Here is a 9,043-nt window from a genome sequence, read left to right on the forward strand (position 1 = left end):
GCGGAAGAAGTGAAGAAGACCAAGAAGACAATGTAAATGGAGCGAGAGAAGACAAACCCAGAAGTCTCTGTACACCCCCCCCCCCCCGCAACAAAAAAGAAATGCAATAAGGGAAGGAAGGACAGGAGAGAAAAGCAAGAAGAGTGAGAAAGGATGACACAATTCCTGAAGGCAGAATCATGGAGGCAGATGGCAAAGTGTCAATAAATAAATAAAGACAAAGGAAGAAGGAAAAAGGAGAAATGGCAGAGGGTTGGGTAAACAGAGCAAGAACATAGAAAGTGAAGGGAATAACAGGGACAAAATAGGAAAAGGCATGGGAAGATGTTGGGAAGCAAGAATAGCCTAATATAATTTGGAAGGACTGCAGAGTTGTCTAAAGGATAATGGTGTTTGACAGTTTGATATGTATTTATAGCTGTTTCCAGTTCTCTCTGAATACTATCTAGGATTATCCAGATTTTCTGGGGTTTATCACCCCAGGCATGTAGGATTAACAACCCAATTAAGTAAAGAGTTATTGTCCAATCCCATTCTTAGGCTCGTATAGCACTCTTCTCAGATTCTCTGAGGATGGTACACAAAATGCAATAACCAGGGGAAAGGTAGGAGTGTGTGTGTGTGTGTATGTGTGTGTGTACATTTATCTATGAATAAGTAAAACTTTTCAAAATCTAGGTTAGAAATCCCCAAAAATACTAGGTTCAGAGAACATCACTAAATTAGCAAATATTATTTAGCATCTACTATGTATCAGACACTGGGAATTCAGTGAAAAAAAGAAAGAAAGACAGACAGACACAGTGTCTGCCACACAGAGCTGAAAGACCAGAATGGGGAGTACTTGGTAAATGGTGTGACAGAGGAGGTAATACAGAATGATGGCGATCATGTAACCAGAGACCCAACTCAGCCCAAGTGGAAAGTAATGTCTGAGCTGAAAACTTAAAGATGATTGAAAACTCACCAGGTTTAGTTAGGGAGGAGTGTTGCAAGGAAATAGGAAGAAAATGTTGAAAGAATAACGGGAAGGAATAACAGAACAAAAGAAGAGTCCTTTTGCTTTACAATTAATTTTCCCTCATGCCTCTGAGGACAATGGATGATGTTCATGTTCAAAGAGAATGTTTTGAGGAAAGCAGAGCCATGTCACAAGGGACTTACACATCTGCAATGGATTTAGGGCTTCATAATCTAGGCAATAAAATGCTACTGAGATATTGCTGGGGCGGGACTCTCCCTACAAAACTTTTATTTTATAAATATCACTCTTTGTAAAATGAATGAAAAGTGGAAAAGACAGGTGTCAAGAAGATCAGTTAAGAAGCTCTTATAGGGCGCCTGGGTGGCTCAGTTGGTTAAGCGACTGCCTTCGGCTCAGGTCATGATCCTGGAGTCCCAGGATCGAGTCCCGCATCAGGCTCCCTGCTCGGCAGGGAGTCTGCTTCTCCCTCTGACCCTCCCCTGTCTCATGCTCTCTCTCTCTATCTCATTCTCTCTCTCAAATAAATAAATAAAATCTTTTAAAAAAAAAAGAAGCTCTTATAAACAACCCGTATAAGAGAAGACGGTGGGCTGGACCAAGTTAGCAGCAGTGAGATGAACGAGATGGATCTGGATTCTTGAGATAGTAACTTGCAGAATCAACGGGATTAGGTGATTGACTGAATTTGGAGAGATCCAGGTGATACCCAGAGTCAGTCTGTACAAGCTGGGTAGATGGTGTTGCTTTTTACTAATCTGAGAGTAAGGGATCAGAAAGGGTAGCAAGTCAAGAAGTTACAGGAAGATCAAGCTCCCTGACACCAGGACACATGAGTCCTTAGCAACTCTTTGTTGACTGAACTGAATAGATCTTTCTCCTCATTACTAAGGATGGCAAACCTTACACTCAAAATGGAGTCCATCTCCCAGTTTCAGGAAATCTAATACTCGAGATGCTAAATGCAGAGCAAACATAAAACCCACAACAGAGATAGTCCTGAGGCCTGAAAGCTTCATTTAAGTATGCAGACATAGGTTTACATACTTTATAGGTATTGATTTTGTCCAGGGAGATGAACAGTTGTAAATAATCGTATCCTTGTTAATGCTTTAAAAGAAGCCCACTTTAGACTTCAGGCTTCAGGATGACGAGTGTTAACTTCTATCTTACTATATTCTTGAGTGCATGCATGCTTATTTAAAGATCATTTTAGTACGCTTTGTAAAAGACAAATAAGGTAGTAAAATCGTTTCATTTCACCCCTAGAATCAGAGCTCTCTGGGAGTTTTAAGATCCAAACAGTGAAAACAAACAGCAGGATCTAATAAAAATTAATTCTTAATTTGCTGTATTTTAGCACCTCTTTGCCACACATAGATGCTCACACATGTAACTGGTGGTGGAGAAAGGGACACCAGCTAGTGGATGCTAAATCAACCAATCATCACCTGAATGAGCTCTTCTGCCCTTCTATGGAGCTTCCAATGCAACTCAGAGAAACTCAGTTCTCACTCAACTCAGTTGTCCGTCTATTTAATAATTCAGAATGGAAACGGCTCTAGTACTAAAGGATAGGATGTTTCAGGGGATGGCCATTTCAGTATGTAAAGGAAGAACTTCTAAATGTCAGAAAAGGGCAAAATCTTAGGAGCCCACATGGGACATGTGGCTCTGAAAAGCAGAACAAATATCATTGTTTTTATGGTTAAACTGTCCTGTTAATTTCCATATCAGAAGTAATTTTTTATTAATGCTAAAATTCCATTCCCTGTTGTTCAAAACTCCAGAAGTAGCCGTGTTGTTTCCTAAATTATTAGCGATCGGAGAAAACTTTCAAAACATAAAACCTACAAAGGATGTACCCCTTTTTTCATTATGATACATTATTTACCCAGCAGAGACCTTTTCCTCCTCATTTTTAAATGGAGATAATAATTATTCTCTTTGGAACTATTGCAAAGCTTAAATGATTTAGCGCATGTGAACATTTAACAAACAGGATGCTGACCCATGTGAGGTGGGTGACAAAGGCCAACAGAACTGATTTTTTTTTTTTTTTTATAAACCGGGTTGAACTCTATAGGGAACCAGCCAGAAATAGTTTTTCCTCCAACCAGTTCCTTCAAACATGCTGTGCTGGATGCCTTTTCTGGTCCGAGACAACACTTTCAGTGATTCCTTCAGCTTTCTGGTCCCTTCATTTATGAGAAAAAAGTCACACTTTGGCAACTGAGAAGTGGCTTTCGTATATTACACGGCCTAGTGTATACCAGCATGGCAATTTCATACCCAATTCAGTCTATCCTCACATCAATTTATAGATGACCCAGGCTCGGAGAGGTCTATGGGGAAGATGGGCTTTGACTCTTCCTTCTTATTTTATTTTTCCTTCCCTGCTCCCCTTATTTTCCTCCTTTCTTCTCCTCTCTGAGGCTGCTTGGTCTCCTTTCTGCTCCTGTAGTGGCAGCTCAGGGGGAGGCATGGGGCAGGAAACAGGACAGAGAGCTGTGTCATCTGATCTTTTGTTCCTTCGGGGTGGCAGACGCCTATACGCTCCCTGGCTTGTAGATCACGTTCACAGCTCTTTCATAGGCCTATAGTGACCTTCCTACCTACTGTACGATGTCCTCAAGCAAGCAGAACAATAGCCACCTGACCTCTTGCAACACCCCACCGTTCATCTCCTGCTACCAGCAGATACTCCTCTAACTTCATGCTGCTGGGGGCTTCTCACCTAGGCAGGCTAACCCCCCGGGCATGGTCCCACCAAAATATCTTGAGCCCAGTTACCTTTTAAGGTGCTCAATTAGCCCAGAGAAAACTCATCTCTTCTTGTCAAACTGAGAGTTGAAGATTCCACCTGCTTGTTACTGCCCTCCCCTATTGGCCAGCTGTCACAGACCACTCCAGTCAGCTTCTCAACTTTAGAATTCTCCAGGCAGCTGCCAAATAGCAATCTCTTTATTTCTGTATACTCTAAAACTCAGAATGCATGCCAAGCACTTCTGAGAACTCTCCCACCCTTGCCTTCCTCCTGTCTCAGAATCAGGTGAGTAAACTAGTCTCTGCAAATCAGCACACATCCAGTTAGTGTGAGAGATGCCATTCTCCCATCTTGCAGCCGCCTGCAAATCCCTGAGGAAGTCTCTTGGAGCCTCCCTCACTTGACTTGAAGGAAAGGAGAGGAGAAAAACAAACAATATTTATTCTAAGCCGATTACGCCTCACTCTTATGCATTTCTTTCTTCATTTTCTATCTTCTGACTATATAGGTTGCATAGTGAGAGAAGAATTCAAAGGACCTTCCTAGAAGAGGTTTTTTCACGACAGCATCATTAACACTATGGAGAAGACCCTTTCTTGTTTGAGGAGGCAGGGCTGTGCATTATAGGATCTTTAATGGTGTCCCTGCCCTCTACACACTAGATGCCAGAACTTTCCCTTCCCCTTGAGGTATGACAACCAAATATGTCTCCAGACGTTGCCAAATAGCCTGTGGGGGCAAAATCACTCTCAGCCAAGAATTTGCTGTAGTTAGCTACAGGAGGTGTTCTGTATAGAACTTGTCTAAAAAAGATGCATGGTCTTCACCTCATTTCTCTCCGAATTTCATAAGATACATGCAAGTGGAATGATCTCTCAGGTGTGTTTTCAGGAAAATAGCATATTACCAACTCAGACTCTCAAACTAGCACCCAGACTATCCAAGAATAAAACAATACAATTTAAATTACCTATGATGACTTTACCTAAGCAGAATCAACCTAAAGAAAAACTTTTATCTTCACAGATCGAATAAATCTTCACAGGCCCTTAAGATGACAGATATTTTAAAAATAAATACTAATTAGAAATGTAAGAAGCTTTTCTTTTAAAAAATACAGCAATTGGACAGCATTTGTTAAAATAATCAGGTTCAAAAGATAGTGTAAAAATATAACTCAAGTGGCCATACGATTGCTTAGCTTAAAAGAAAGATTGTTTAATGGTACTAGAATTTGAACTATTTCTTCTTCCTCCCATTGCTCCCCTTATTCAATTGCATTCTCTCAAATTTTAGATCAGGAAGGTTAAATTGAAGAAACCTTTGTTCTTTGGAAATGAACCTATTACCTCATAATCCCCTTACTCCTCTGCCAACCATTCTGCAACTCTCTAGTTGGTTCCTTCATTCTTCCTCTCTTTCTTGCTTCTGTTGAGATGTATAAGAATATTTTTAGGAGACCTGCAACCCTAAGTTCATGCCACAAGGATACCCAAGGTTACCATGAGGTTACTTTATAAACTCAAGCAAGTCCTTCTCTAAGATATCATTTTTCTAAAGTAGAGAGAACAGTTTCCTTACATGGTTGTTATGTCAATTAAATGAATTAATTAAAGAGGCACATAACAAAAAGCACAGAATTCATTTGAGTCTTTCCCCTTCACTTCTCCTGCTGCTAAGTGATTTCTTAATAGGAGATATGAAAAGCATGATACACCTGCTGTGTATTTACCATTATATGTTAAAACAACGAAGGTAAAAAAACAATACAGTTTTTAATGCACTGCAATTTAAACAATGTCAAATCAATAAAACAATAAAAAATGCATAAATATGAATAGAAAAGAAATATAAGGATACAGTTATTAACAGTGATTATTTTAGATGGTAGAAATATGAATAGATATTTGTCCTTTTCACTGTTCTCTGTTTTCTGTGTATAATTAATATTTAATTTCCTAATGAAAAGCATAAATAAACTTCATGGGAAAAGAAAAGAAACTTTTTAGAGTAAAATAAATTTAAATGTTCTCATTAATGAAAGCAAGTTTACTGGGCTAACTAGTAACTCAGAGAAATAATCCTCACACTAAATAAGATAATGTTTTTTCATATTCCTCCCTGAACTGTTTTCCTGCCTATATTATGAGTAAATCGAACACCAATGGTGCTCAGACTCTGTCTACAGCAGGGACTCTGGGCTTTGCTTTTTATAAAAAATACGGTATTTTTCAAATGAATCTAGCCATTATCATGATAATAGCATTAATCTAATCAGCTTTTTAATAAGGCAATTATACTTATGCAGACTAATACTAAATAGTATGATAATGTGGCTTAGGCATGTCTTTTTTTCTAGCACAGAATAAATATCAATAGTTACGAATATCTATTCACAACATTTCAGTTCAGTTTTGTCTTTTATCTGCTGACTTAAGAGTTACTCAAAGTGCTGAAGTAGCACCTCAGTGGGAGTCTAATCCACATCCCACGTTGCCATTTTAATTCAGAACCTCCTAGACCCCAGTTAACTACTGCCTCTCTGCCCTACCGTCCCCAGCTGTGACCTTCAAAGCGAAAAATGACTTCAATCAAGAACTCTCTTACTCGGGCACCTGGGTGGCTCAGTTGGTTAAGCGACTGCCTTCGGCTCAGGTCATGATCCTGGAGTCCCTGGATCGAGTCCCTGGATCGAGTCCCGCATCGGGCTCCCTGCTCGGCGGGGAGCCTGCTTCTCCCTCTGACCCTCCCCCCTCTCATGTGCTCTCTCTCTCTCATTCTCTCTGTCTCAAATAAATAAATAAAATCTTTAAAAAAAAAAAAAGAACTCTTACTCTACTGCAAACAGTCACACATCTATTTTCCTATAATACTGTGTTCTCCTTTAAGACAAAGGGCAAGATCTTTTCTGTACTGCTAAATCAGTTGCTAGAACATAGAACATGTTCAATCATAAATACATGATGAATGAATGAATGAATATTTGAAATGGAAGGAACCTTAAAGATCAGATAGCCCTACTGTCTACTGACTTTCAGAACACTTTCCTTAGCATAAACAACAAATGGTCTGTCAGACTTTCTTTAACTCTCATTATCCTGTGACAGGACACTTGGGACTATAATCCTCTTCACCTGATTTCAGAATCCAGGTCCATACTAAGCCTGCTTTTAACTGAAATTTGTGATTCATGGATTATTTTTCATGGGGGCCTCTTTTATTTGCCTGCCTTCTGTTTTTCTGAACATATCACACTAGTGTAGCTCTGTCTAAAGCTTCTTCCAAATCATAATTCTAAAGAGTACCACTCTGAACATATCTCATCCCTATTTACACTGGTTTCAACTGTCCACAAGGCAATATCCAAATTATTTGATCTGCAAATCAGGAACCAGCTGCCAGTTTCCATCTCCATGCTTTGCCACTTATTAATTTATTCTTATAATCATTAAGTATTTATTGTACATCTACTCTGTTCCTCATACTATGCTGGATCCTGGGGTGTAAGAAATAATTTTGACCTGCCTAGAGCATAAAGTCCAATGGACAACATGTAACAACATTTTAGAGTAGTATTCTTCCTGGTTTCACTTTCAACTGAGAAACCAAATAGATACAAATTTACCAACATAAGTATGAAACAGTTATTCCCCCATATGCAGAATATATAAAGAGGCTGAAGAACCACTCAGTACCTCACAGATCAAGGATATTTAAAAAATCAGATTTCCACTTATGGCCATAATAAAGTCCACCATAAACAACACAAGAATGGAAAAAACTGTATGAGGACTGTTCTTAGATACTGGATAATAGGTGTCACAGGACTTCGATCCCCGAGAGAAGGGAAACAGATAAAGTGAGCCCTATGATCACATCAGCATTATGCTCCTTCTAGGCACTTTCCAGACTGCAGTGCAGGGAGAGAGATTCCAAGCAGAGAGAGCACGGTGGCCTTTCTGAGTTAAGGAGACAGAGATCAAAGTGTGGGGTAGCTGAGGTGGTTAGAATTTGCAGGGCAAAGTACTAGAGAGGAGGGAGCTATGCAGAGAAAGGACTGCAGATATCTGCATAGGGATCCTCCTGAGTCTTTGGTTGAATATTATCTGTGCTCATATAAGGTAAAGCTCCATGAGGCAGAAAAAGAACAACCATCAGAGAGATTGGAGCTGAACAATTCCCAAAGTTCACACAGGCCTGGGAGAGATGAGCACTGTGACTAGACGCATGGGAGAGAGAATTTGTTGAAAATGAATACACTCGGGCGCCTGGGTGGCTCAGTTGGTTAAGCGACTGCCTTCGGCTCAGGTCATGATCCTGGAGTCCCGGGATCGAGTCCTGCATCGGGCTCCCTGCTCGGCGGGGAGTCTGCTTCTCCCTCTGACCCTCCCCCCTCTCATGCTCTCTCTATCTCATTCTCTCTCTCAAATAAATAAATAAAATCTTTAAAAAAAAAAGAAAGAAAATGAATACACTCAATAGAAACTCCAGAAGGGTCACATATTAATAATGGACTAAACAGCCCTAGAATACTCTGGAAACACCAGAAGGCTACTCTGGAAACACCAAAAGGAAACCTAAAAAGAAAAAAAATTTCAAAATGATCATGAAGAGCCTTAAATTACTTAGCTGTCAGAAAAAACAAATTTTAACACTCTTTAAAAGAAGACAACAGGGGCCCCTGGGTGGCTCAGTCGTTAAGCGTCTGCCTTCGGCTCGGGTCATGATCCCGGGGTCCTGGGATCGAGACCTGCATCGGGCTCCCTGCTCCGTGGGAAGCCTGCTTCTCCCTCTCCCACTCCCCCCGCTTGTGTTCCCTCTCTCACTGTGTCTCTCTCTGTCAAATAAATAAATAAATCTTTAAAGAAAAAAAAAAGAAGACAACAGACTTGAGAAAATCAACAATGTGAGATTGACAATGTACAGCATCCATAAACAAATAACAATAGGACTTCTGCTTCTATCAATGGAGTAACTACTACAGAAATGTCCTCCCATAGAAAAAAATTAGAAACTATGAAAAATATAAGAAACAGCTTTTTCTGGACTTTCAGGTAAAATATAGGATGCTAGGTTAAATTAGAATTTGAGACAAAGAATAAAATTGTTTCACTAAACAATTTTAGTGAAAGTATGTCCCATGCAACATTTGAGACATACTGATACTAAGAAAGTATCTGCTGTTTACCTGAAATTCAGTTAAATAAAAATTACAGGTGCCCTGTATTTTTATTAGCAATCCTATGTACATTGGAAAACAGTCACAGGACTGTGAGTACTGAAAGGAGGGAAAA

This window comes from Leptonychotes weddellii, chromosome 14 (genome assembly GCF_054177405.1).
Source record: "Leptonychotes weddellii isolate Sample4059 chromosome 14, ASM5417740v2, whole genome shotgun sequence".
NCBI lineage: Eukaryota > Metazoa > Chordata > Mammalia > Carnivora > Phocidae > Leptonychotes > Leptonychotes weddellii.